The sequence below is a fragment of the Mobula birostris genome, chromosome 24, assembly GCF_030028105.1.
Source record: "Mobula birostris isolate sMobBir1 chromosome 24, sMobBir1.hap1, whole genome shotgun sequence".
Classification (NCBI taxonomy): Eukaryota; Metazoa; Chordata; class Chondrichthyes; order Myliobatiformes; family Myliobatidae; genus Mobula; species Mobula birostris.
This window is the reverse complement of record NC_092393.1, coordinates 19,515,550-19,540,752: the sequence shown is the minus strand read 5'-3', so window position 1 is coordinate 19,540,752 and position 25,203 is coordinate 19,515,550. Positions and strand designations below refer to the sequence as shown.

The window sequence follows — 25,203 nt, the reverse complement described above, 5'->3', positions numbered from 1 at the left end:
GATAGTTTTAATTTCGCCCTACTTTGATCTGTTATCATGAAATTATTTAAGTGGAAGCAAGTTTTATGCCTGCAACAATTGTAAAATTATGGGGTGTCATTGTGTACAGTGTCTCTTTTCTGAAAACTTCGGACTCATCGATATCATCCATTTTGCATTTTATTTCTTAAGAAATAAGGTAGTTGCACTTAAATGATACATCTTGCACACCAAGTTATTTCAAATTGTTTTACACATTGAATTACTTTGAAATGTTGGTATGAATACAGAAGCAGGGTAGTTTTATGGTTGGAGAACGTCCATACTTTTTTTTCTTCTGTGGTTAAATGACAAATATTACATGGTTAACTTTATAAAAATGAAATAAGCTGGGTAACAGTTGGGAATTGTGTTGTACGGTTATTATTTTCCTGTAGTTACGTTGTTTCCCTGAAGTATGGTCCTTGGGTAAATTACATTTCCTTTTTAGAAAATCCACTTCGTTCATTTTTCAGATCCTCTTTCTATTTTCTCTGACTGATACAATTTAATAAGTCATAAAGAAATAACCATTACAGAGAAAATGCACCTTGCCCATTTATATTAAAGGTAACATTATTTGTAGTTATTGTATTTTGGATTAATCCAAAATAATGCAGGCAGTTATTAAATATTTTGTCCTTGTTTGATATGTAGACTAACAGTTGTCAGATAATTTCATTTTAACTAATATTTCTTACAATATACAGCATGAGGCTTGTTATATAATTTGATAACTGGTAAAATGCCCGATAAGACTGGTATTTTTCCTAGTACTGTGGTAAAAATAGCATAAATAAGGAGCACTTGTATTCTTTCATCCATTTTGATTTATTAGCCTTTTAACTATATCTTGCTGCCACCATTAGTCAACATAGTAAATGCATTGAAGAAGTAACATTTCTAGAAGGTTTAAGTATTTCAAATTCCTAGTTGTAAGTTACAAGGCAGAACATTTAATTTTGTGCTATCCTTGAACCATAGAGGTATGCTGTTGTAGTTTGTCCTCAGATTTCTTGATTAACATAGAGATTTGCAGATAACTTTAAGTCAGCTAACCATTTGTTTGATTCACTTTTGAAGCTTTACTTCCATTTTAATCCTGTGATGTCTGTGCTCTTGGGGTGGTTTGCATGCACTCAGCCCACTTGCAGTTTGTACTAGTCTTGCTGCATTTTGGTGTATTTGAATAGCTCATAGTTTACCCCTTGAATCACAAAAGCATCTACTTCACTTATCAGTCCTCAGCAGTTGTTTGGTATAAAACAGTATGTATACCCATGCAACTGTGTGATGGATTTGTTTAGATCTTTCTACAGTTGCACACATGACTGTGTTTTCATAGGATTATACAACACAGAAAAATGCTAATGTCATCCACGTGGACTGTGCCTATCTATGCATCGTCCTCAAATTCTAGACTCTCGTCCCCTAGCAGAAAGATTCTGGTCTTCTATCCTATCTATGGCCCTCGTGATTTTATAAACCTCTATAAGATTACCCTTTTGCACTCAGCCTTTTACTTCCATTGAAAATAATCTATAAATCTCCTTATAATTAAAGGCAGAATTAACAATTTTCTGAACACAATTTGCCTAAGGATTTTCTCATGTTACAAATATCGTGTAGATACCACGGTATTTTGATAGAAGCTTGTAAAGAAAACAAATCTTTTTTAATATTGGTGCTATATTTATGAACTGACATGGCCATTTTAAATGATATTTTGCTGCATTATAAACACTAGCCAGTGTAGAGACATTTTCAAATTATTCCACAAGTTATCGATTTGTAGGAACCTATGAAACTAAAAGATTTTGCAATTCTGTTTTTGATTTCCAGAGGGTAATCCTTGAACGTGTTTTTAGTTAAGGACTTTTATTAGTTTCTTTCTTTGTATTGTAATACTTAATTTTGTATCGCTGTATAAACCTGGATAAATAAATTTTGACAGAATTCATTGTGGTTGATCTTGGCTATAATTTGTAGAAGAAGTGAACGGAATCTTTCATAATATTGAATATCAACAAAATATGCAAGCCTATTAAACTTACATATTTTCATGAGTGTATGAATCTCTTGTATGGTAACTTTAGGGACTTAACTCATTTGTGTTTGTGCTGTTCTCCAACCCAACTGAACCTTCATTCTAATTTTGCACATCTGAATAAAAGCTATTTGCTTTATGATTGGATTCTGGTTCTCCAACTACATCTTAGGTTTTAGAATTGTATATCGGATGGGGAACATTAATGGAGATCCAGGAAGTGCAACTGATGTTTTTTGAGCTCACTGACCAATCAAGTCCAAAGTAACTGGTTCCTTGGTTCAAGTCCAGTTAATGGAGGAAATATTTTTGTTAGCATCTAGCTACTAGTTTTATTTGTGTGTATGGTGTATTCAGCGGAATGTTTCCAGGTTGTCTTAAAGCTGAACTCCTTTGTTTTGGAGAAGAAAACCTGACATTCGTGAGCCTAGCATACAAGTGTCTTACATTAGCTTTGCTCTTTTGCTGCCTCTGAAATGGCCTACCAAGCCATATTGTTGAATTGAGCTGCCACTAAATGGTTTAACCTATTTGACCTTGTCCTCGCCAGTCTTATCCATCACAGATGCAACTGCTTGTGACTAGTGTCCTTGTGGAGACCAAGTCACATAACAGATGGCATTGCGTATTGTGGAACTACCACACTACAGGGTGTCAGTTGCAGCTCAGTGGACAATCTTGCATCTAAGTTTGAAAACCGTCTGCATTAGTCCCCTTGGGAGATTTGAGCATATTCATTGAGCAGTGATATTGCTGTTTTGCTTTGAAGAATTTGGCACTACATGGGAATCTTTTCAGATGAGATGTTGAATTTGATTCCCTGCCTGACCTTTAAGGTGGATAAAAAAGATTATTTAAAAGTTGTCTCTTTGGGGTTTCTAATGAATTTTATTTCTTGTACTCCTTTCAGCTTAAATTAGGCATCCATGGGGTATTGTCAGCCATCTGTATCAGCAGAGTTGTATTCATCTCGGTCAACAATTTTATAACCCAGTATTTATTTCAGTTCTTCATCATGCTCAAGCCAGGTTATTTTCAGATGATCTTCTGTCAACATCCTGGGAGATTTCAATATGTGTCATGTATGTCAGCGCAGCATCAGATGTGCATACAAATGAGATGCCAGCTTGCTGAAACCACAAGGTGAAGCTGTGGCATGTTAAAACTGAGCAAAACAAAACTGTAGACTGACCATCAGGTTATGTAAGGTGGTGGAGCAATGAAGTTACTGTTAGGAATTGGATAGCTGTATTGGTGCTCTCCCACAGAAGACAAGTGCTCATGTTTGTCTCCCAAAACTGAGTAAATTATGCATCCACCAGAAATAGAATAATGTGGAGGCTAGTTTGGCTGTAAGAATTCTCCAATTTCAGGTTCCCCCTCCCCACATTCTTTTACATTCATTCTAGCCCCTGTCACCCTGTTTCTTTTTCCTCCTTCCCCTTCATATACTCCACCTGCCTATCTTCCACAAAGTCCTGCTGGGTCCCATAAATCTTTTATCCAGTGGTCATAAGACTATTAATTGGTTCCTTAATTTGATAAGATGACTCCTGACTTTACAACCTCCCTCATTATATTGTTTGCCTTCACTTTCTCTGTAGCTGTTACACTTTATTCTGCATTGTTATTGTTTTATCTTGTACTACTACATTGCATTGTGTAATGATTTTATCTGTATGAACTGTATGCAACAAAGCTTTTCATTATCTTAGTATATGTGAAATAAACCAATTCTAATCCCATCTTCCTTATTTGGTCCCATGTCTATCAAATTCCATCATCTGCAGCACCTTTTCTCCTTCTCTTATCACCTCCTAGCCTCTCTTGACATTTCCAGTATTGTGCTTCACCTGCCTATTACTTCCCTAGGTCCACCTATGACTTAACAGCTTTTGCTTCACCCCTCTGTCCACCCCTTCATACTGGCTATCTCCCCTCTATCTCTCAGTTCAGATGAAGGGTCTTGACCCAAAACATCAATTGTCTCTTTATCTCCACAGATGTTACTTGAACTGCTGAGTTCCTTCAGCATTTTGTTTGTTAGTCCAGATTTGAGAATGTGCCATCTCTTTTTTTTCCCCATCTTGGTAAATAAGTAATTGACTAGTTGGTTTGCTTTTGAAGCTGCTAACTGGGGCTCTGTTGGAAGATGTGTGACTGTCTTTCATGTAAGTTAATGTTCATACCTGGGGATGCAGGAGCCACACCTGCATGTACTGAATTTAGCAATTACCAGCTGGGTGTGTAACATAATGCTCCTTTTGGCATGTTGTCAGTGCTCTTAGTGACGCCATCTCCCAAAAAAAAAAGTCAAGACATGAGCTTTCTTGAAAACGAACATCTTGTAGAGCAACAAAAGTTATCTTCATAAATCTGGGTTGTTATACTATGAAAATGGGAAGAAAAGACTTGAACATCTCTATAAGCAGTACAGCTTCTCCTCTCCTTGAGTTCTCCTGAGCAATCCAATAATTTTGCAAAGTAACTTGTAGACTTGTAAACTGAGTCCACCTTTGAGATTGAATATTTCAATTCCACACTGTGCAAGGTTGATTTGAAGAACAACTTATTGTGGGAATCTGGTGATGCACAGAATCTTAACTGAGCTTCAGGCTTTTGGCAAAATGTAGTTTTGAGAATCTTCAGTAAAACAAGTTAGTAGGAATTGATCAAATTATTCTTCAGTAACTTGTCGTATACTGAGAGTAAAAATAACTTATCTTCCAAAGATGTCACTGCATAGGTTCATCACGGAAGTGTCATTGGATGAACTAATACAGGTATTGCAACAATGAACGTGAAACCTAGACACTAGAATACTACAGCACAGTACAGGCCTTTCAGCCCTCAATGTTGTGCCGATCCATGTATTCCTTTAAAAAAAAGGTACTAAACCCCACTACCCCGTAACTGTCTATTTTTCTTTCATCCATGTGCCTGTCCAAGAGGCTCTTAAATACCCCTAATGTTTTAGCCTCCAGCACCATCCCTGGCAAGTTATTCCAGGCACCCACAACCCTCTGTGTAAAAAAAAAACTTACCCCTGATGTCTCTGCTAAACTTCCCTCCCTTAACTTTGTACATATGCCCTCTGGTGTTTGCTATTCGTGCCCTGGGAAACAGGTACTGGCTATCCACCCTATCTATGCCTCTCATAGTCTTGTCCTCTCATCCTTCTACGCTCCAAAGAGAAAAGTCCCAGCTCTGCTAACCTTGCCTCATAAGACTTGTTTTCCAATCCAGGTAACATCCTGGTAAATCTCCCTTGCACCCTCTCAATAGCTTCCACATCCTTCCTATAATGAGGTGACCAGAACTGAACACAATACTCTTTAAGTGTGGTCTCGCCAGAGATTTGTAGAGTTGCAATATGACCTCTCTACTTTTGAGCTCAATCCCCCTATTAATGAAGCCTAGCATCCCATAGGCCGCCTTAACTATCCTATCAACCTGTGCAGCGGCCTTGAGGGATATATGGATTTGAACACCAAGGTCCCTCTGTTCATCCACAGTCTTAAGTAACCGACCATTAACCCTGTACTCAGCCTTCTGGTTTGTCCTTCCAAAATGCATCACCTCACACTTAACCGGATTGAACTCCACCTGTCACTTCTCTGCCCAACTCTGCATCCTGTCTATATCCTCTTGTAACCTTCGACCTACAGCTCCATCCACAACTTCTCCATTTTTTGTATCATCCGCAGACTAACTCATCCATCCTTTCGCCTCTTCACCCAGGTCATTCATAAAAATCATAAAGAGCAGGGGTCCCAGGACAGATCCTTGCGGCACTCCACTAGTCACTGACCTCCAGGCAGAATACTTTCCTTCTACTACTACCCTCTGCTTTCTTTCTTTAAGCCAATTTTTTTTATCCAAACAGCCAAAGTTCCACTGATCCAATGCCTCATGACTTTCTGGATGAGTCTCTCGTGGAGGACCTTGTCAAATGCCTTGCTAAAATCCATGTAGACAACATCTATCCCCCTACCCTCATCAACTTCTTTTGTTACCTCTTCAAAAAACTCAGACTTGTGAGGCACGACCTTCCCTTCACAAAACCATGTTGATTATCCTTGAGTAGACGACTACTCCAAGTGCTCGTAGGTTCTATTCTTAAGAATCCTTTCCAATAGTTTGCAGACCACCGACGTAAGACTCACCAGTCTATAGTTCCCAGGATTCTCCCTATTACCTTTTTTAAACAATGGAACTACATTTGCCATTCTCCAATCCTCCAGCACCTCCCCTGCAGCCAAAGAGGATTCAAAGATCATAGTTACTGCTCCAGCGATCTCTTCTCTCACTTCCCACAGCAACCTGGGGTATATCAGGTCTGGCCCTGGAGACTTATCAATCTTGATGTTTTTAAGAAGATCCAACGCTACTTCTTCCTTAATTTCCACATTGTCCAGCACACAGGCCTGTTCTGTTTCGACCTCACCCTGATCAAGGTCCTTTTCTCTTGTGAATACTGAAGCAAAGTATTCATTTAGGACCTCCCCAACCTCCTTCGCCTCCAGGCACATGTTGCATTCTTTATCCTTTAGCCTTCATTCTTGTCATCCTTCTGTTCTTCACATACGCATAGAACGCCTTGGTGTTCTCCTTAATCCTACATGCCTAGGCCTTCTCATGCCACCTTCGAGTTCTTCTAAGTCCTTTCTTAAGCTCCTTCCTGGCTACCCTATATTTCTCATGAGCCCCTGCTGCTTCCTATATCTAACATAAGCTTCCTTCTTCCTCTTGACGAGTTGCCTCACATGTTTCGTCAGCCATGGTTCCCTTTTCCTACCATTTTTTCCTTGTCTCAGTGGGACAAACCTATCCTGAACCCAGCACAAGTGGTCCCTAAACTTCCTCCACCTTACTTCTGTGCTTGTACCCTTGAACATCTGTTTCCAATTTACTCTCACTAGTTCCTGCCTCATCCCTTCATAGTTAGCCCTTCCCCAGTTAAGCACTTTCCCATTTTGTCTGGTTTTTTTTTATCCTTTTCCATAGCTATGTTGAAGCTAAGGGAGTTGTGGTCACTCTCACCAAAATGCTCTCCCACCAAGAGTTCTGCCACCTGACCAGGTTCATTACCCAGAACTATATTCAGTATGGCCTCTCCTCTTGTCTGGACCTGAATTGGAGTTTCCCATTCTCCCACATTTGTAAGGTATTTTAGCTATTTCATGCAACATGTCGTGAGCCCATAATATACATACCTCGGTAAGTGAAAGTATCTTCTTGCAGGACACAAATAGCCATTGACCATTTACAACCACTTCCGAAGATATCTGCAGCACTAACATCAACAAATTAGCTATGGTCAAATTGCAGATAACTTAAAATCTTTGACCAAGCATTTTAATTGAGCAAGCTGCATAAGCTTTCCTGATCATGGATCAGGACAGAGACTGAATATCCTGCACAATGGATCACAGAAGAAATCACCAAGTCTACCCACTATCAACAAGGCAAGAAGATGATAGAATATATTTCATTTGCTTAGATGCAAGCAGTTGCAGAATTTTAAACCATCTAAAAACAATGCAACCCATTTGATAAAGCAGCCTGTGCATCTGATACCATAAACAAAATATATAGGAAGAAGTACAGTCAACGTTTCGGGTCTAGACCCTTCGTCAGGACTGACGGCAAACAGAGATGATAGAGATTTGAAAGGGGGAGGGGGAGACCCGAAATGGTAGGAGAAGACAGGAGGGGGAGGGATGAAGCCAAGAGCTGGGAAGTTGATTGGCAAAAGGGATACAAGGCTCGAGAAGGGAGAGTATCATGGGACGGAAGGCCTAGGAAGAAACTCTCATTCTGATATGTCCACACATATTAATTCCACGTCCCATTCCCATTCCAATATGTTAATCCATGGCCTCTTTTGCAGCAACTCAAGGTTTTCTGAATAGCATCATTGAACTTGCAATCTCCACAACCCAGGAAGAGCCAAGTAAAAGTTGATGGAAATGTCACTGTACCAAAGTGGCAGACAATTCTGACAAATGGATACTGCTGTCCCTTCATTTTCAATGGGTAAATTTCTGTTTTTTTCCATAGGGCCTTTTTACCCTTGCAGTTTATTAACTCAGTTCACAAGGATTCAACTTCTTCCGGTTCTACGTAAAATCTTTCTACTGATTTGTCGCCACCTTCTACCAGCAGAGCTACACCACTCCCTCCGCCTACCTTCCTATCCCTCCGATACAACGTGTAACTTGAATGTTCAACTCTCGACTACAACCATCCTTCAGCCATGATTCAGTGATGGCCACGACATCATACTTGACAATCTGTAATAGTGCAACAAGATCATCCACTTTTTTTCTTATACTCCATGTACTGAGATATAGCACTGAGTATGGGTTTTGCTACCCTTTTTGATTTTGCATCCCTGATGTATTGATACTCACCTTACTGGCTGCAATTTTGTTCTATCATCTTCCTGCCCTTCCTGACAGTCTGACTGCTATCTTTACTTTTTTACCATCCGTCCTATCCTGAATTCCTTCACTCCCATTCCTAAACCCCCCCCTCCCCGCCAAATTAGTTTAAACCCTCCCCCACAGCTCTAACAAACCTGCCCGTGAAAATATTGGTCCCCCTCGGGTTCAGGTGCAACCTGTCACTTCAGTACAGGTCATACCTCCCCCAGAAGAGATCCCAATGATTCAAGGACCTGAAGCCCTGCTCCAGCTTCTCAGCCATGCATTAATCTGCCAAATCATCCTGTTTTTGCCCTCACTGGCGTGTGGCACAGGTAGCAATCCAGAAATTACTACCCTGGATGTCCTGCTTCTCAGCTTTCTGTCTAGCTCTCTAAATTCTCTCTTCAGGACCTCTTTGCTTTTCCTTCCTATGTCATCGGTACAATCAGATTCCTAAATTATCTTGTCCTTTATAACCTAGACTCTGCTTTATTCAGTGGCTGCTGTATTTGTCTGGCTAGGCCACGGTTGATCACAGGGTGCAGTTGGGCAGATAATAAGACTTGCTTTACTTAAGGATATGTGCAATGCTTGGCATTTAGAGTGTGCATCTTAATCCCATACTTCATTGATATCTTGCTGTGCTAAGTTGTTTCATTTCCTGAGGCATTGCAAATGGAATTGAGCATTGTAAATATTAGGAGTCATTCCAATTTTGATCTAATGGAAGGAAGGTTACTGAAGTAGCTGGGCCCATGAATTGCCCTGATGATTGCCAGCAGCACTCTGGGCTGAGATTGGTGATCCGCCACACATTAGTTTTCACAAACTCTTACTGCAGTGTTTCCCTGTTGTGTTTCTCTTGTGTTCTGTTTTACCTGTTCCCTATGATGCCACAATTTGCACACTATAATATCAAAGGCAGGTACACTCACCTTATTTCTGGAATTTGGCTGTTTGGTATTTCAGACATGTAGTTCAAGTCAGGGAACACCCACTTTCCTCCAGCTCTCCTTTGCAAATGTTTTTTTCCAATAATATTCAGACAATGTGAACAATGCTATATTAGAAAGATTCATTGTTATTCACTTGCATATAACTATTGTTTAATCTGGAATGACACAAGCAAATACTTATTTGCAATATTTTACCATTTTTATTGTCTTTTGCCATTTCCATTCCAAATTCTTAATGCTACAATGCTTTTGATTGTTGACAAACCTCTTGCCTTTTATTTTTGTCTTTGTCCTTCCAAACAATACCTTGCCTTGGTATGGCCTCTACTTTTGCTGCTTTGAATGTGACTGGTTAAACATTAGTTATCAGACAAGCTGGCCTGGATCAAACATGCTTTACTCTTTCAAAGCTGGTCAATACTCATGAATTACTTTGAAGATTGCTGATATGGACAGGTACTCCTGTATTTCCTAGTTTGCTTAAATCTCTCTCAGCTATGTAATGTGTTGTGCCTTTGCTGCAATAAGCTAACTTTCATGACACTTGTACCCTGTTTGAACTCGAAAAAGCTACATTCCTTCATCTTCCTCTCTAACCTGCAATGCACGTATGTCCTTGCTATATATTGAACCCATTTATTGAACAGTTTCAGAGTACTTGAATGAATATGCCACAGTTATCACAGACTTTATAAAGACACTGGTGGATGAGTACGCAAATACGAGGAAATCTGCAGATGCTGGAATTTCAAGCAACACATAAAAATTGCTGGTGAACGCAGCAGGCCAGGCAGCATCTCTAGGAAGAGGTGTAGTCGACGTTTCGGGCCGAAACCCTTTGTCAGGACTAACTGATAGTAAGAAATTTGCAAAGGGGAGGAGGAGATCCGAAATGATAGGAGAAGACACGAGGGGGAGGGATGGAGCTAAGAGCTGGAAAGTTGATTGGCAAAAGGGATACGAGAGGATCATGGGATGGGAGGCCTAGGGAGAAAGAAAGGGGAAGGGGGGAAGCCCAGCGCATGGGCAAGGAGTATAGTGAGAGGGATAGGGGGAGAAAGAGAGAGAAAAAGAAAAAATAATAATAAATAAATAAATAACGGATGTGGTATGAAGGGGAGGTGGGGCATTAACGGAAGTTAGAGAAGTCATTGTTCATGCCATCAGGTTGGAGGCTACCCAGACGGAATATAAGGTGTTGTTCCTCCAACCTGAGCGTGGCTTCATCTTGACAGTAGAGGAGGCTGTGGATAGACATATCAGAATGGGAATGGGACGTGGAATTAAAATGTGTGGCCACTGGTAGATCCTGCTTTCTCTGGTGAACAGCGTAGGTGTTCAGCGAAATGGTCTTCCAGCCTGCGTCGGGTCTCACCAATATGTAGAAGGCCACATCGGGAGCACCGGACGCAGTATATCACCCCAGCTGACTCACAGGTGAAGTGTCGCCTCACCTGGAAGGACTGTCTGGGGCCCTGAATGGTGGTGAGGGAGGAAGTGTAAGGGCATCCTTGTTCCAATTACAAGGATAAGTGCCAGGAGAGAGATTGGTGGGAAGGGATGGGGGGCATGAATGGACAAGGGAGTTGCGTAGGGAGCGATCCCTGTGGAAAGCGGGATGAAGGGGGGAGGGAAAGATGTGCTTGGTGGTGGGATCCCGTTGGAGGTGGCGGAAGTTAGAGAATTATATGTTGGACCTGGAGGCTGGTGGGGTGGTAGGTGAGGACAAGAGGAACCCTATTCCTGGTGGTGTGGCAGGAGGATGGGGTGAGAGCAGATGTGCATGACATAGGAGAGATGCGTTTGAGAGCAGAGTTGATGGAGGAAGGGAAGCCCATTTCTTTAAAAAAGGAGGACATCTTCTTCATATGTCCCTACAGAATGATTGTCTTCCCCAGACAGAAGCGCTGGATGAACCAAAAGATTCTTAATCTGCTGAGGATATGATTGGAAGCATTCAGGGCTGGTGACCCATTAAAGTACAAGAGGCCCAGGTATATGCGAGATAGTGATTCCGGACTAACTTGAATCACAGAAGGATGCTCAGCAGCTGTAGGAGGGCTTGAATGCCATCATTTCCCTCAAAGGAAAACTAAGCAATATGCCTTTTACTGATAATACCACTGTTGTTGGCTGAATTAAAGCTGGTGACGAATCAGCATATTGGAGAGCGATTGACAATGTGTTTGGTGCTACAACAGCAACCTCTCAACCAACCTTAGCAAATCAAAGAACTGTTTATTACAGGCAGCGGCAGATAGAAGTTCATGAACCAGTCCTTATTGGGGGTCTGAAGATGGAGAGGGTCAGTGACCTTAAATCCTTGGTATTAGAAGATCTGTCCAGGGAGCAGAATGCAAGTAGGAGTGAAGGATCGTAAAGAAGGTGCGACAGCATTTCTCTTCAAAGTCTGCATTGACTTGCCAAAACTTTGGCAAACTTTTACAGATGCACAGTGGAGAGTATCTTATAGTAGCCTAACTGGTTGCATCATGGCCTGGCATGGAAACACTAGTACCCAAGAACAAAATAGTTTACAGAAAGTCATGGATCTAGCCAGTTCATCACAGGCAACGCTCTCCCCACCAATGAGCACATTCACAAGGAGTGCTGCAGCAAGACTGTAACATCGGTGATCAAAGATCCCCACCATCCAGGCCATGCTCTCTTCTCACGACTGCTATCAAGGAGGAGGTACAAGAGCTTTATGTTTCCAACCACCAGGTTTAGGATCAGCTATTACCCTACAACCATCAGGCTTCTGAACCGATGTGAATAGCTTCACTCTTTGCAACTCTGAATTGATTCCACCACTTAGGGACTCACTTTCAAGGACTCACAATTGTTCTTTTGCACATTAGCTGTTTGCCAGTTCTTTACTGGTTTTCATAAATTCTATTGTATTTCATATTTTCCTGTAAATGTTTCTCAAGGTAGTATATGATGATGTATACATTGATAATAAATTTACTTTGACATTGGGTTTCTCACATGCTAACTAAACCAAGGCTCCAACAGTGGTTATTCCTTTTGTGCATTCAAGGCACATCTTCAGGTTGGTTGCCTTTTTGCAGGGGCTTCAATCCTTTGTGTCTGTTTTCTTCTGGTCCTTGCGATAAATGACATCATAAGTGGCCACTTGTGCATCATTATCCTCACTTTCCAAATTCTTGCTCTCAAAGCTGTACAAGAGGTGTCCAGTTTCTGACCTTCCTCCATTTCAGTCTCGTAATTTGGCTGTTTGTGAATTAGCTTTCACTTTTCCTGGAACTAGTTATTTCAGTTGCACACAAGATTCTTCATCTGACTTGATACTGAAATTGTACTTCCAAAAAGTTTCATGACTTCTGTGGCTATTCCGCAATCCAACTCTTTTGCCATATTTTTTGGTCTCGTCCATTTCCAGACTGTTGTCCTGCTATCTCTACTTATTCTGTAAACTTCACATTTAAAATTCGATGCTTTTATCCAGTCTTGTATCAAATGTTATTCACATACTAACCTCTTGATGACTTATTTGCCACCCATTCCTTCAATTTTATTGATCTTTTTCTTGAAATCCTTTTGGGCCTTTATCTCAACCTCAGTTTCGCCTTCAGTGCCTCATTCTCCTTTGGCAGCTCCAGCTGCATTGAGCTGGTCAGAAGGAAAGTCAGGTCTTAATTCTCTAGGTTGTAACTCAAGCTTCTCACTGATCTTGCTTTCAGCATGCCCTAGAAATCTATCTTTGATCCTCTTTTCCTCATACTTGATTTTATCTTGTGTAGTTAACTTCCACATTCAGGCTGGCATTGTTAAATTGTACTTGGGCATGTTTCATTTTCTCAAATGCTTCTGCTTTTCTAAATTCAGTTTTATCTGCTTTCATTCATTTGAACTCTTAGATGACTGATTTTTTGTCTTCAGTATCTGCTATAAATGCTACTCTCCTCACTAGTGATTTCAGTCCTCCTTTCATTGTCATAATTACTCACCATTGAATTCAGTTCTGAGTTGGTTATAATACTTTTATCTATTTTGTTACTGGCTTCCATCCAGGCCTTGGCACCTCTGCACCAGAAGTGCTGATCCTTGTATTTTTTATGTTGAGTCTTGGCTGTTTTGATGCTCTCCTGACTGACCTACATTTTTTCTTCGTTCTAGCATATCCATATGCCTTCTTTATATCTTGTACCAAGTCCCACTTTTATAATTTGCTTTGAATAATGTTCTCTCTCAGCAGTCTAGCATTTATAAATTCATTATTTTTGTTTGTGTAAATCCTTTAGTGGTGTTGGTTTTTAAATGTATAAACACCTGCAATCCAAACCTAGAATCGGAAAACAATGTTCTGTTGGAGATATGGGCAACAATTAATTTTCTGAATGGTTCTTTTCTTTTCCACATTTAATTTTATAGTTTGGAATATTTTTGTCTTAAACTCTAGTAAAGCAGTAGTAATTAAAACAACTGTTTCACCTGTGTCATGACATAGTTACAACTCCTATAATTCAATTTCTTAATATGCAGTGGTAATCAGTTTTGTATGTTTAATATTTATAAAAGTTAATTACTGAGCTACACACATCTTTAATGTGATCTTGAATAATGCAATTTCATTGCTAGAATTAGCTTTTCCTGATTGTTAAGTAATGGTCTGCTGCTGGAAGACAACTGTAATTAGTTTTAGGGGCTAGAAATTAAATTTCACTTTCCACCTGATAATTGTGCATAATTCCCAAATGTAAGAAAATTGCATAGTTCCCTTGATTATCATGTTAGGGTTCTGGGAAGTAGAATAGAGACAACATGATTAAGCTTAAGGTAATTGACCAGCTACAAAATCTATAGTGGGTGAATGCTGAAGTTTGCTCAAAACCCTTAAAGCTTTTGAGATTTTGCCCTTTTATTTATTCATGGAAGGGTGTAAGGTGCAGGGTTTAAGCAGACAGTGGCACTTAGGAAGTAACTGTTCATATCCACATCGTGCAGAATAATCCTGCAGTGTTTGCAGTGTTGGCAGAAAAGAAAGGCGTGAGTGATCTATGTTGGCAAGCCAGATAGTGCTAATAGATGTACAAAGGGCTGGCATTTCCCAAAATCCCATTGAACTGTGGAGATAAGTGATACCATATGGAACTTGTATTGTCTTTTAGCTTCTATAGGAAAACGTCACAGTCTCCTCCAGTTGAATAAACTATTGTTTCCTATGATACTTCGTACTTCATCCATCTTAGTGATTACTTGTGTTTGTTTTCATAATAGAATGACCAAGCACTTATACAATAGCATGCAAAAGTTTGGGCATCCCTGGTCAAAATTTCTGTGGCAAGTATCACAGCTTGTAAAAGTTTTCTGTAGCCAGCTAAGAGTCTTTCAATTCTTGTTTGGGGGATTTTTGCCCATTCTTCCTTGCAAAAGGCTTCTAGTTCAGAGAGATTCTTGGGCAGTCTTGCATTCAATGCTCTTTTGAGGTCTATCCACAGATTTTCGATGATGTTTAGGTCGGGGGACTGAGGGCCATGGCAAAACCTTCAGCTTGCGCCTCTTGAGGTAGTCCATTGTGGATTTTGAGGTGTGTTTAGGTTCATTATCCTGTTGTAGAAGCCATCCTCTTTTCACCTTCAGTTTTTTTTTAAACAGATGGTGTGACGTTTGCTTCCAGAATTTGCTGGTATTTAAAATTGAATTCATTCTTCCCTCTACCAGTGAAATGTTCCTTTTGCCACTGGCTGCAACACAAGCCCAAAGCATGATAATCCACCCCCGTGCTTAACAGTTGGAGAGGTGTTCTTTTTATGAAATTCTGCACCCTTTTTTCTCCAAACATACCTTTGCTCATTGCAGCCAAAAAGTTCACAGTCCACAGGACTTGTTTCCAAAATGCATCAGGCTTGTTTAGATGTTCCTTTATAAACTTCTGACGCTGAATTTTGTGGTGAGGACGCAGGAAAGGTTTTCTTCTGATGACTCTTCCATGAAGGTCATTATTTGTGCAGGTGTCGCTACACAGTAGAACAGTGCACCACCACTCCAGAGTCGGCTGAATCTTCCTGAAGGTCTTTTGCAGTTAAATGGGGGTTTTGATTTGCCATTCTATCAATCCTACGAGCAGTTCTCTTGGAAAGTTTTCTTGGTCTTCTAGACCCCAACAACCTCCACCGTTCCTGTTAAATGACATTTCTTAATTACATTACGAACGAAGGAAACGGCTACCTGTAAGTGCTTTGCTATCTTCTTAGAGCCTTCTGCTTTGTGGGCATTATTTATTTTAATTTTCAGAGTGCGAGGCAGCTTCTTAGAGGAGCTAATGGCTGCTGATTGTTGGGACAAGGTTTGAGGAGTCAGGGTATTTATAAAGCTTTGAAATTTGCATCACCTGGCCTTTCCTAATGATGATTCTGCACAAGCCATAGCCCTAACAAGCTAATTAAGGTCTGAGACCTTGGTAAAAGTTATCTGAGAGCTCAAATCTCTCGGGGTGCCCAAACTTTTGCATGGTGCTCTTTTCCTTTTCTTCACTCTAAAATCGTACAAAACAAAAATAATACACTAATCTTGCTTAAAATCTTGAAAAGAATGTTTCATCTTTAACTTTATGACTTTTGGAGATCAGTTCATCTTCTACTCACTTAACTATTCACAGTAACAGAAATTTTGACCCGGGTGCCCAAACTTTTGCATGCTACTGTATGTGGATTGAGAAATATGCACTCAAATTGCTGATTTTAAATAGTATTCTAGTATTCATAGTGATTAAGACCATAAGTTTAAAAAAAAATTCTTCTGTCACACAGAGGAACAGAATTTAGCTTTGGCAAGATTCAGTAGGTATTAACAATTACACAGAATTTCACCTAGGCGGTCATTTGTAAGGTATGATGTATTTTGAATTGCAGGCAGGTTACTTTGTTGATTAGGATATAATGAGTAAACCATAATCTCCTCAAGCTTGTCTTCCATGGATGTCTTTCCAGCTTTTGCGGAATTCTATATCACCAACTAGGCCCACTGAGATTAATTGTCATCCTGGCCCATACTGAGATTAGAGAATTTAGTATGAAAGTGGACTTGGCCACAAACTGAACATTTGAAGAATTGTTTTCTAATTTGATAGATATATAGATACTTTATTAATCCCAAAGGAAATTACAATTCACAGTAGCATTACAAGTGCACAGATATACAAATATTAGAGGAGAATTAAGAAAGAATACAAATAAGTTACCTTAAAAAAAGTGCACAAGATGTCAAAGATTATAAGATCACTCCCCAGCTATAGGTTGCCTCATTATAGAGCCTGATGGCCGAGGGTAAGAATGACTTCATATAGTGCTTTTTGGAGCAGTGCAGTTGTCTTAGCCTATTACTAAAAATGCTCCTCTGATCAGCCAAGGTGGCATGCAGGGGGTGAGAAACGTTGTCCAGAATTGCCAGGATTTTCCAGTGGGTCCTTTGTTCTACCACAATCTCCAGTATGTCCAGTTTGACTCCTATAACAGAGCCAGTTTTTCAGATCGGTGTATTGAGCCTGTTCTCATCACTCATGTTGATGCCATTGCCCCAGTACATCACTGCTTAGAAGATTGTACTGGTGACAACAGACTGGTAAAACATGAAGGAGAGACCTGCATACTCCAAAGAGCCTCAATCTCCTCAGGAAGTAGAGGTGACTCTTGCCCTTCTTGTACACAGCCTCTATGTTGGTGCTCCACAAAGTCTGTCATCCAAGTGCACTCCCAGGTACTTGTAGGTTCTCACCACATCCACGTCCTCACCATCAATAGTAACAGAGAGCAGTGCAGGCTTAATCTTCCTAAAGTCCAACACTATCTTCTTTGTCTTACTGATGTTGAGCTGCAGATGATTCAGCTTGTACCATTCAACAAAGTCCTCCAACAAGGCCCTATATTCTCCCTCCTGTCCTGTCTTTGTACACCCAACTATTGTTGAGTCATCAGAATTTCTGTAGACACATGACCCAGTGTTGTTTCTAAAGTCTGAGGTATACAGAGTAAACAGGAAGGGTGCCAGTACAGTCCCCTGTGGGGCCCCAGTGCTGCTTGCAGCCATGTCTGACACACAGCTCTGAAGCCACACAAACCGTGGCCTGCCATTTAGGTAGTCCGTTATCCAGGATACAGTGGAAGTGTCAGCCCGCGTTGAATGGAGCTTTTCTTCAGCAATGTCGGCTGTATGGTATTGAAGGCAGTAGAAGAATCAAAAAACATGATCCTCACATTGAGGCCAATGCTAGTAAATAGTTTTTTTGTTCAAAAAAACTACCAGTTGGCATTTGCAAATGTGCTTTGTCACTTTGCATCAAGCTATAAAAACAAATGATAATCTGGTAATTTAATTGAACTTGTGCAGTTGATAATTGTTTTGATTTCAGTTCATCAGATCTCCTATGCTATCACCAAGATAGGAGAAAACGTGTTCTCATTTGATTTAATTAACATTGTGTTGATCCAATGATACTGTGAGTCTAAATTATCATTTCACTTTATTTTAAAATTATACATCTCCTTGAGCTAAGTGTGTTCCTATGAGTTCTTTGTTCCAATTTTGATTTGAAATAATTAAGTCAATAAAGTTGGAGCATAACCTTGTGTTTTCTGAGAGCTGGAAATACAGTTGCATTGAAACATCACACTTTTCCTCATGGTACTTGTAATATCAATACCTTGTGTTTCTACATCTGTACTCACATTTGTGTGCAGAAAAAAATTGGAAACCTGACAAAATTTATGCAGTATTAGATTTGAAGTACTGCCATGGCAAGGGAGGACTGTGATTTTAAGTCATTTGCAGTTTTAAAATATAGCTTTAATAATAACCATATAACCATTACAGCATGGAAACAGGCCATCTCGGCCCTTCTAGTCCGTGCCAAACTCTTACCCTATCCTAGTCCCACCGACCTGCACTCAGCCCATAACCCTCCATTCCTTTCCTGTCCATATGTCTATTCAATTTAACTTTAAAAGACAACATAGAACCTGCCTCGATCACTTCTGCTGGAAGCTCATTCCACACTGCTACCACTGTCTGAGTAAAGAACTTCTCCCTCATGTTACCCCTAAACTTTTGTCCTCTAATTCTCAACCCATGTCCTCTTGTTTGAATCTTCCCCACTCTCAATGGAAAAAGTCTAACCACGTCAACTCTATCAATCCCCCTCATAATTTTAAACACCTCTATCAAGTCCCCCCTCAACCTTCTACGCTCCAAAGAATAAAGACCTAACTTGTTCAACCTTTCTCTGTAACTTAGGAGATGAAACCCAGACAACATTTTAGTAAACCTCCTTTGTACTCTCTCAATTTTATTGACATCTTTCCTATAATTCGGTGACCAGAACTGTACACGATACTCCAGATTTGGCCTTACCAATGCCTTATACAAGTTCAACATTACATCCCAACTCCTATACTCAATGCTCTGATTAATAAAGGCCAGCATACCAAAAGCTTTCTTCACCACCCTATCCACATGAGATTCCACTTTCAGGGAACTATGCACCATTATTCCTAGATCCCTCTGTTCTAAAGCATTCTTTAATGCCCTACCATGTACCATGTATGTCCTATTTTGATTAGTTCTACCAAAATGTAGCACCTCACATTTTTCAGCATTAAACTCCATCTGCCATCTTTCAGCCCACTCTTCTAACTGTCCTAAATCTCCCCGCAAGTTTTGAAAACCTACCTCATCATCCACAACACCACCTATCTTAGTATCATCTGCATACTTACTAATCCAATTTACCACCCCATCATCCAGATCATTAATATATATTACAAATAACATTGGACCCAGTACAGATCCCTGAGGCACACCACTAGACACTGTCCTCCAATCTGACACACAGTTATCCACAGTTCTCTGGCATCTCCCATCTAGCCACTGCTGAATCCATTTTACTACTTCCATATCAATGCCTAACGATTGAACCTTTCTAACTAATCTTCCGTGTGGAACCTTGTCAAAGGCCTTACTGAAGTCCATATAGACAACATCCACTGTTTTACCCTCGTTAACTTTCTTAGTAACCTCATCAAAAAATTCAATAAGATTTGTCAAACATGACCTTCCATGCACAAATCCATGTTGACTGTTCCTAATCAGACCCTGTCTATCCAGAAAATTATATATACCATCTCTAAGAATACTTTCCATTAATTTACCCACCACTGACATCAAACTCACAGGCTGATAATTGCCAGGTTTACTCTTAGAACCCTTTTTAAACAATGGAACAACATAAGCAATACGCCAATCCTGCGGCACCATCCCCGTTTCTAATGACATTTGAAATATTTCTATCAGAGCCCCTGCTATTTCTACACCAACTTCCCTCAAGGTCCTAGGGAATATCTTGTCCGGACCCGGAGACTTATCCACTTTTATATTCCTTAAAGGTGCCAGTACTACTACTACTTTAATTGTCATACTTTCCATAACTACCCTACTTGTTTCCTTTACCTTACACAATTCAATATCCTTCTCCTTAGTGAATACTGAAGAAAAGAAATTGTTCAAAATCTCCCCCATCTCTTTTGGCTCCGCACATAGCTGTCCACTGTGATTCTCCAAGGGACCAATTTTATCCCTCACTTTCCTTTTGCCACTAACATAACTGTAGAAACCCTTTGGATTTATTTTCACCTTACTTGCCAAAGCAGCCTCGTATCTTTTAGCTTTTCTAATTTCTTAAGATTCTTTTTACATTCTTTATATTCCTTGAGTATCTCATTAACTCCAAGCTACCTATATTTATTGAAGATCCCTCTCTTTTTCTGAACCAAGTTTCTAATATCTCTTGAAAACCATGGCTCTCTCAAACTCTTAACCTTTCCTTTCAACCTAACAGGAACATAAAGATTCTGAACCCTCAAAATTTCACGTTCAATTGACCTCCATTTCTCTGTTACATCCTTCCCATAAAACAAACTTTTCCAATCCACTCCTTCTAAATCTTTTCGCGTCTCCTCAGAGTTAGCCTTTCTCCAATCAAAAATATCAATCCTGGGTCCAGTCCTATCCTTCTCCATAATTACACTGAAACTAATTGTATTGTGATTACTGGACCGGAAGTGCTCCCCAACAAATACCTCCGTCACCTGCCATGTCTCATTCCCTAACAGGAGATCTAACACTGCCCCTTCTCTAGTTGGTACCTCTATGTATTGCTTCAAAAAACTATCCTGCACACATTTTACAAACTCCAAACCATCCAGCCCTTTTACAGAATGGGCTTCCCAGTCTATGTGTAGAAGATTAAAATCTCCCACAATCACAACCTTGTGCTTACTACAAATATCTGCTATCTCCTTACAAACTTGCTCCTCCAGTTCTCGGTCCCCATTAGGTGGTCTATACTACACCCCTATAAGCGTCACAACACCTTTCCTATTCCTCAATTCCACCCAAATAACCTCCGTAGATGAGTCCACTAATCTATCCTGCCAGAGCACTGCTGTTATATAATCTCTGACAAGCAATGCAACACCTCCCCCTCTTGCCTCTCCTATTCTATCACACCTGAAGCAACGAAATCCTGGAATATTTAGTTGCCAATCACACCCCTCCTGCAACCACGTTTCACTAATAGCTACAACATCATATTTCCAGGTATCAATCCATGCTCTGAGCTCATCCACCTTTCTTCCAATGCTGCTAGCATTAAAATAGATGCATTTAAGAAACTCTCCACCTCCCACTCTCTGTTTATCCTTAATTGAGCGAACAACTTTGTTCTGCTTTTTCCCCGACATCAACCTCCCCTCTCCTAGTCTCCTTAATTTGATTCCCTCCCCCCAACCATTCTAGTTTAAAGTCACCTCAATAGCCCTCGCAAATCTCCCCAACAGGATATTGGTCCCCCTGTGATTCAAGTGCAACCCGTCCCCTTTGTACAGGACCTCTTCAATGTTGTCAAATCCTTCTGATACCTTATTGACCAGAACTGCAAAAGGTTTTATAAAGTTGGAGCATAACCTTCCTACTTAAGTATTCAGTGTCCTGACTAATGAAAACTTGTATCCTATCTGCCTTCTTAAACCATAAATTCTGGGTAAATCAAAATCCAAAATGTGAATAGAAATTTTTTTGGGCTCTAATGATTCTGTGGAATCTGCAGCATCAGATCTTTTCAGTGTTTAATGATATTTATAGATATTGTTTTTGAATTGTTCAGTGGGTTTTTCCCCTTGTACTAATTATTTAACCAGATTTGCCTCCCCTTTATTTTTACATTGCAATTGACAACTCAAGGGTACACTATTTGTAGATAGTGAACGTTAATGGGTTTAATTACTGATAAATTTTTAAAGTAGTTTTATGCCACAGGAAGGTGCTCCATCTTGTGGTTCAGCTGACAGCTATTGACAGATCACCAGGATTGACTCTTTCCAATTATCATATGAGTTTGAAAAGCTGAGAGATTCCATCAAAGTAGTTTTGTTTTGCTAGTTGGGAATTTATTATTGTCTCAAGTTGAATTATTGTCCATTATGTATTTGTATTAATATTTGTACTGTAAGGTTTTCAATACAAAGGATTGTTCATGCTTGCAATGTTCAGGAATTCTTCCTTGAGTTGACCTTTTGCAATACAAGTGCAACAGATTGGAAGGTTTTACTTTGTATTTAATGTCCATGAATACTGAAATATGGGTAAAAATCTTTGGACAGTGGAATTTTGCAAAAATATGTTGTGATAATTTTATGTGCTTAGAACATGGATTTGTTTGAACAATCTTGTGTAGATTCACAACATATTTGCATTTCTGATGACGTGTAGAACCTGCAGTTGCAAGGCTTAAAATCCTGCTGTGATGAGAAGACAATTTGTAAAGTGATTGTATTAAAGTAACTAAATGCACAATTGACATGGAAAAATAATCAGGTGGTTGTAGTTGCTTCATAAATTGCGCGTGGGGCCTTGAACTAATTGTGCTAATATTCATAGAAATTGCATCTTTATTTGTCTCAATAGATGCTTCAATTGATTTCAGCTCTGGTAGGTAATGACTAAGATGCTGCTGGTCATTACCGCATGCAATATTTTAATTAGTTGCATGTTATGAAGATGTCTTTTATACCCCATGAAAATACATGAAGGTAACTGACTAGTGTAGAAATGGGTCTGACTTGATTGTTTGCAAGATTAAGATTTATCTCGAGAATAATAATCAACAAGTGTATTTTAAACTTTTTTCAAGGAGGATGGTAATAAAGAATGTTTTCTGAAGTCAACATAACTTGAAAATTGAATGTAATTTATCATAGTACCCTCAGAAAATATTCTTAATCTGAAAATGAGGTGCCACTGAAATCAACAAAAAATTGCCATGTTAATTGGAGTCCCGTAGAATTGCTTGATTCATTAACATTGATGAAATATTGCTATGTAATGAAACCAGAAAAGATGAATGATATGTTATTTTCCTTTTGCTTATTTAATATAATTTATACTATGTATTTCTGTTTGCATGTTATATGCTATCTGAGGATATAATTTGGAAAAATGTTATCTTCTAAAGGCATGCAATTTTTTAGAATCAGATATTATTAAAGGTTAGTAAACAAAACGGTAAATTGAGCAGCATGTATGGATAGGGAAACAAATTCAATAATCTTTGGAGATTGTAAATGTCTTCAAGAGTTCTAGTATTTGAAATTGTTTTCATTTTGAAATAAAGTTAATAAAAATAACCAGCTGCTTTGCAGTAATTTTGCATGCAAGGTTACATTCAGATTCTTCACATTCAGCTGTAGTCAATGCAGATTTAAGTGTAGTAACTGGAGCACCATTCTTATTGCCTATTTGCTGCTGATGTCCTTGGTGTTATGAGCAGGCAACCAAAATATGAATGTCCCAACTGCCATGCAATTAATGGCTTGTTTTAGTTGCCTCAGAGAGAGGTTGATGTAGTGGATTTGGAATTGTTTATATTGACCTTATGTCTGTAATTAATCTGCTGCGGATGTGTCCTACTTGCTGGATGGAAACTTTCTAGACCACTATGTTGTAGCAAAAGTGACAATGAGGCCTTCAAAGCTGCATTGTAGAAGACCTTTCTTCAAGATGTTGTCATCACGGGTAATATAACAAAATATAACTAAAATAACTGTGTCCAGAACATGCACATGCTTGTGACTAAACATTCTTTTTATTTTACTTGTGCGCAAGAAGAACAGCATGGCCCCTGTCATCCACACTATTCTGAAGCCAGACAGAAAGCTGCTATTTTCATACAAAATTGGCTTACAGCTATTGACTATTTGGAAAATGGTATTTGTTTGAACTCTTTACTTGCAAAATCATTTGTCATTCACAGTGGTATTAAGAGTCAATCAAAACTTCAAGTTAACTAATGCTATTTTGAAGTTTGTAAAACAATTGTTCTTTAGTTGTTGGATTGGTTTCATGTCCTTCCGTTATCTGTCATTTGTCTCCGGCACCACCTGTTGTGTAAAAGCATGCTATGTTTTAGGAAGATCTTTCTGGAGAAGTCTCACTACAATGACCTTGCTCTTCTGGCTTGAGTGCACACTCGCTTATTCAGTCACAACCCGCCTATTCCATCTGTGGTAAGCAGTGGGGGGCTCCAGCGGTTTCACTTAAAACATTTCATTTGACTATATCTGCCCCAGGCTAACCTTAGTTGAATGTTGTCTCTTAATGCTTGCCTTACCACAACTTCCATTATGCCAAGTTTGACTGCTAGAAAAGCACTGGACCCAGTTTTACCAGCAGGATAAGTCATAAAGGTTTAGCTTTTAACAAACAAGTGAAAGGATTTGTTTAACTCAGCTAAAATACTTGGAGGTCCAAATAATTATGAATATTATACATCATTTTTTTAATAAGGGAATTTGCTTAGCTCTTCCCTGCATGTTGAAATTGGTGAGGATATAATTCCTGAGCCATAATATCTAAGGCCTGGTTATTTTTCCGGACTAAGAAATGTTGGCAGGTTGCAGCCCTTGACAGGTAGGGTTCCTGTTTACAACCGATTTGTTTGACTATCATGATGTAGATGCCTTGGACTTAGTGATTCATTGGCAAAATCTGGGCCAGTGATTCATTTTGGGCCTCACGCTATGGCAAAACTCAGAAGTCTGGGTAAAGTGCAATATCATTGCACACAGTGCTATTCAGCATAATAGTATCAAATGAATAAAGGGCAGTGTATTCTATAGTAATTTAGTAATTTTCATTCCACTTTTTCTGATACTGTAATTGTTTTTGCAGTGCAGGTTGTTTGGCAAAATTTCATTTGTTGAAATTGTTCATCTGCATTTTTTTCTCATCTGTAGTAGTCAGTTAATATTGTGTAATGAATGCACTTATGGAGGCAATGTTTTAGAGCCATTATAAAGAGTCAGTTATCTGTTTACTTTGTCCGGTGTATATCTGCTTACTGGTTGGACTTTGAGGACGTAAATTAACAATTTGCTTTGCCAATTTAGAACTTGATAACAGCAGTGGATATTGCCAGTCTGCTGTATTGGCCTTTTTTCAGTTTTCAGTATCCGCTTACAAAATCCATCTATTCATCCTACATGTTTGATGCTTGAAGCTCACTTTTAAAACTTCTTATAACTGCTTCTGATTGGAAACCAAGTCAATCTTCCAGAGTACACAGTACCACATTTGCATAAGATGAAATTCTGATAGGCTGGATAGGATGCAAGGATGCATTGAAGCATGTTCTATATTAATTCTTCAGTCTGTATGGTAATTCCAAATGCATTCTTGG

General features: G+C 39.4%; 1 protein-coding gene across 6 annotated transcripts in view; it reads left to right on the top strand.

Annotated features, from left to right (window-relative positions):
- map2k4a (mitogen-activated protein kinase kinase 4a) overlaps positions 1 to 25,203 on the top strand; it is a 143,715-nt gene that overhangs the window by 951 nt on the left and 117,561 nt on the right. The window lies entirely within an intron of this gene.